The sequence below is a fragment of the Paramormyrops kingsleyae genome, unplaced genomic scaffold, assembly GCF_048594095.1.
Source record: "Paramormyrops kingsleyae isolate MSU_618 unplaced genomic scaffold, PKINGS_0.4 ups57, whole genome shotgun sequence".
In the NCBI taxonomy this organism is placed as follows: domain Eukaryota; kingdom Metazoa; phylum Chordata; class Actinopteri; order Osteoglossiformes; family Mormyridae; genus Paramormyrops; species Paramormyrops kingsleyae.
In genome coordinates this window covers 183,409-188,773 of record NW_027325995.1, presented here as the reverse complement: position 1 = coordinate 188,773, position 5,365 = coordinate 183,409, and the positions used below count along the sequence as shown (strand labels likewise).

The following is a 5,365-nucleotide window of genomic DNA, read 5'->3' as shown; positions in this document are numbered from 1 at the left end:
AAATGTGGTAAAAATGAGCCTTCCATTGAACATCATACGGAAGAAAGCTGAGTGTGAGAATGAGGATGAACAAGGTATTTGGATGAACAGTATCACTGATAGATATAAAGCCAGACCAGAAACAAAAGAGTTTGCAGTAATGTGCCTGGCGAGATTTGCATCTGAGTACAGAATACTATGTAAGTCTCAGAGCTCATGCCCTGGAAGTGTGCAGTTGGACAGAAAATTAGGATTTGTGAAGAAAAGGACACGCACAGAGGCAGCCGTTGTTCGGTATGCTCGCTTTTCACCCACAAAGGACCCAGAAAAATATTACCACAGCATTTTGCAACTTTTTCTGCCACATTATTTCGATGCACAATTAAAACCTTCTACTTTTGGCAGTTACCAGGAATTCTATGAGACTGGTTGTGTCAAGTTCTTTGATGATGAATTGCATTCAGTAAAACTGGTTGTGCAGTCAAACATGTCAAGTTTTGAAAAGGAATCACATGCAATTGACAAAGCTGAAGAAGACTTACAGCAGCATGGTGTAATGGAAGATGCCTGGGCAGAGATTTGTCCGGAAACTGAACGTGAACGGCTAGAGTGTCTTGCTAGCAAATCCAACACTACACCAGAAATGAGAGAACAACGTGATGAGATACCAGATTTGTTACCAAGGCCGAGGCGCTATATGTTGCATGACAATCCTTGTGGTATGTCCAGGCAGGAAGCACTGGCTTTGCTTCGCTCACTGAATAACAAGCAGTCTGAGACTTTTTACAAAATACGAAACTGGTGTTTACAGAAGGCACGTGGTGAAAACCCAGAACCATTTCATGTATTCATATCTGGACCTGGAGGTGTGGGCAAGTCAGTCTTGATCAAAGCAATACATTATGAGGCAGCTCGTATCTTGCGTCAGTTGTCACAAAATCCAGATGAGACACACGTGTTACTGACTGCTCCAACTGGGGTTAGTGCTTACAACATCAAAGCTGCAACAATACACGCCTGTTTCCATATTGCAACGGACGCAAAGCTGCCATATGAACCACTTGGAGATGAAAAAATAAATTCATTGAGAGCTGAACTGGGAAACCTGCAAATATTGATCATAGATGAAATTTCAATGGTTGATCACAAGCTGCTTGCATGTATTCATGGCAGATTAAGACAAATCAAACAAATTGGAGATTATTCTGCTTTTGGAAATGTCTCAATCATTGCTGTTGGAGATTTCTACCAGCTTTGTCCTGTGAAAGGGAAAGCTTTGTATACTGAGGGTAAAGCTGTTGATCTATGGCAGAATCATTTCGCTATGGTGGAGCTGACTGAAATTATGAGACAGAAAGACATGCAGTTTGCACAGTTGCTGAATCGGCTAAGGAAACGCAAAAGGGGTGATGCAATGCTGGAGGAAGACATTGCTATGCTGAAACTACGTGTGACAGGTGAAGGACAAGACAGTACTGGTCTTCATATTTATGCAACCAATGATGAAGTTGATCAACATAACTACCATATGCTGCGGAAGATCTGCTCAGACCATGTCATCATTCATGCTCAGGATTTTCAAAGGGTTGCTGCAACTGGCAGACTGGAAAAGAAACATGGACATCATGCTAATGTTCAGAAGACATGTCTCCCCGAATCACTACATGTAGGTGTCAATGCACGAGTAATACTTCTGAAAAATATTGACGTTTCAGACGGCTTGGTAAATGGTGCATTTGGTACAGTTAGTGACATCTGCTTTGATACTGATGAGGATTTTCCATCAGAGATATACATCACATTTGACAACGAAGCAGCTGGAAAGTCACTCAGGGGAAAGAAGCCATGCCTAAAAGCAGGGTTGGACAAAGCTACACAAATCAAAGCAGAGGAGGAGAGAGTGACAAACAGTGGTGGAACACGACGGCAGTTTCCATTGAAATTGGCTTGGGCTTGTACAGTACACAAGGTACAAGGTCTGACAGTAGATAAGGCTGTTGTATCACTAAAGAAGATATTTGCAGCTGGACAGGCATATGTAGCATTAAGCCGTGTCACTTCTCTGGAAGGCCTTATAATAGAAGACTTTAAGGAGACTGCTATATATGCAAAACAAGACATTGAGACTGCAATGCAAAGCATGCCTGCATTTATTGAGCCCGTCATGGAAGTGCCATCATTATGTAAGATTTTACTGCACAATGTTGAAGGACTTACATGTCACCTGGATGACCTAAAGCAAGACAGAAGGTATATGGAAGCTGATATCATCTGCTTGACAGAGACATGGTTAAATTCAAAGGAAGACACAGAAGGTGTACAGCTGCCTGGATTTTCATACCATGGGAAGCCCAGACATCAGGCATATGATGGTAGTGATGCTATCTCTGCTGAACTGAAGAAGCAACAACATGGTGGTGTGGGTTTGTATTATAAAGAACATACCAACTGTACTGTGACTGATGTGCAGTGTGTCAACATTGAGTGTGTGCAGTTCAGTGTGGGCCTACTAAGAACAACAGTCTTGGTACTATACAGACCACCCTTGTATAATCTAACAATCTTTCAGAAGAACCTGATGCAGTTGATCACTCAGTTGGACAGTGTGGAAGGTGGGAAAATCATCATGGGCGACTTCAATGAAAATCTTCTGGCAGTAAGTACAATTGCTAATTTCATGGAAGAACATGGGTATGCTCAACTTGTGAAAGAAGCAACCACTGGGAAAGGCACTTTGATTGATCATGTGTATGTGAAAGACATTGTGACTAACAGCATCTCTGTTTCAGTAATGCCGACGTATTTCAGCCATCATGAATGTGTAGTGCTACATTATCTGTAAGAAACTGTATAAAAAAACAAAAAAAAAATTTGTCATGCAGTAAATCATTTGGCAGTAAGTACAATTGCTAATTTTATGGAAGAACATGGGTATGCTCAACTTGTGAAAGAAGCAACCACTGGGAAAGGCACTTTGATTGATCATGTGTATGTGAAAGACATTGTGACTAACAGCATCTCTGTTTCAGTAATGCCGACGTATTTCAGCCATCATGAATGTATAGTGCTACATCATGTATAAGAAACTGTATAAAAAAATATGAAAAAATTTGTCATGCAGTAAATCATTTGACAGTAAGTACAATTGCTAATTTTATGGAAGAACATGGGTATGCTCAACTTGTCAAAGAAGCAACCACTGGGAAAGGCACTTTGATTGATCATGTGTATGCGAAAAATATTTTGACTAATAGAATTTTTATTTCAGCAATGTAGATGTATTTCAGCCATCATGAATGTGTAGTGCCACATTATCTGTAAGAAACTGTATAAAAGACATTATGAGTAAGAAACATAAATTTTTTGCTGCAGTGATAGTTTTCTGGGGTGCGTCAGCCTCGGGAGGCTGGCACTGCGACTGGGGCTATGGCTGTACTAGGGGGGATTGGCAGGGAGGCTTGGCCTGGTGCCAAGCTTTGGGGGTTAGGCCTGGGGCTGGCCGTCAGCTGCTACCACTGGGGTTGCCGGTAGGCTGTGGGGGGCTAGGACTAGGGCTGGCCTTCAGAAGGCTGCAACTAGGCCTCAGAGGTTGGCAGTGGAGCTGGTGTTCCAGGGCTTGGCATTTAGCCTGAGGCTGATGTTGGGCTTTGGGGGTTGGGGTCGACCTTGAGGGGGCTGCTGCTGGGCCTGGGGCTGGCACCATGCTTTTGGGGGCTGCGGCTGGGCTTCAGGAAGCTGGCACTGGGGCTGAGGCAGGGGGTACTAAAGCTGGACATGGCGGCCTGTTGCTGGGGATAAGTCTGAGGTGGGCTGCTTGGGTTACCACTAGGCATAGGACTAAGGTTACGGGAGGGTCACTAGGGCTAGGCATAAGGGGGCTAGGATGGGGCACATGGCACTGGGGGTTGGTGTGGGGGCTAGGGGAAGTTTAGGACAGAGCAAGCAATGTGGTCTTTGAAAAGGGAGGTAATGTGCTCTGTCAAGTACCTCACAACAGCAGTATGCCAAACTTGTTAATGTCATGAATTTTCCACAAAAAAATAAACAATTTTAGATGTCCTGTGATATAATTCAGTATTTATTAAATGCATTGTTGCCTATATAGAAATTTTGTGTTGTGGGCCAGTACAGTGCACTGAACCTCTTTACAAAGCACCACACACTTGGAAAATGTAAATGTATAGTTGCTTATGTAACGTAGAATATATAATTACAATGAATTAAATGTAAGGAGATGAAGAAGTACCATCAGATGTAGACACTACCAAACTAATGTCTTGTACCACAAAACGTGCTGAAAAGACACAGAATTTCACAAAGCAAGGCTTTGATTGAAAAGAATGGTGAGAGGGTGAAGAGGCACAGACATCTATGGGCAAAGGTAAGACCATATACTGACATGTCTCTGTATAGTGTCGTAGAGTGTACTTTCACACTGTAAAAGGAAATGGACATATGTACACTGACTGTATTATGGCATTATGTATATGATGTAATTTTTGGAGTAATGTGTATGTTTTGTGTGTTTCTTGAAACAGCTAAAATGAAGTAACACTAAACAGTCATACATGTGGATGACCTAAAATCTAAGTGGGAAAGCTGGGCAGTGTGTGTGAGACATTCATCTAGACACAGTGGATGTGCCATGACTGGGTGGGCAAAGCAAAGGTACGTGAGTGACAGTTTCTCACTTAACATGAGCATGCTAGTTAAGACATACCAGTTTGCAGTGTATGAGCTTATAAATTGGGTAACTAAGTATTGTCAGAAATCCCTACTACATTGTTATATTCCATGTTTTAACCTGCCTTCTCCTATGTATAACCTCAGGTTACTAAGGCACAACTGTCATGTGCTTCCCTGATGATCAAGCCAACACACATCTGTCTGTTGAAGCTCTGCTATACTGCATCCTCCGTCATACAGCTGTACATTGGGAGTGTGACACATCACACTGAATGCTGCATAGCCAGAGGAGCAGGCGCTGACCTTGTGAGTTTGCCTTTTTCAGACATTTCTTCCTCTTTGGTGTAGTTCTAGTTTTACTCTGTCAGTGTTTGTCTAACTTACATGCCAGTTCATGCTTTTAATCTTTTAATCTTTTCCAGCGCCTGCTGTTGATGACACTGACCCCATGCCCACCACATCAACTTTCGTTAACACATCACACTGCCTGGTACGTTGGAACAATGAGATGGGCTGGCCTGGTGAGTTTGCCTCTTTGATGGATTATTTTGTCTGTGAAGTAGTTTCACTTTACAACTGCAAGTGTCTGATTGGCTGACATGCAGCTTTCTGGTTTTACTCTCTTTTCCAGTGCCTTATCTTCATATCAGTGACACCGTACTCACCACATCAAGTTTCCCTGCGCCCATGTTGTCGACAA

General features: G+C 42.7%; 1 long non-coding RNA gene across 1 annotated transcript; it reads left to right on the top strand.

The window, feature by feature from the left end:
* Positions 1-3,858: 3,858 nt before the first annotated feature.
* LOC140586423 (uncharacterized) lies at positions 3,859-5,157 on the top strand. The gene is made up of 4 exons (XR_011988227.1): positions 3,859-4,360; positions 4,518-4,647; positions 4,810-4,971; positions 5,088-5,157. It is a non-coding gene; the product is annotated as an uncharacterized lncRNA (long non-coding RNA).
* Positions 5,158-5,365: the final 208 nt, after the last annotated feature.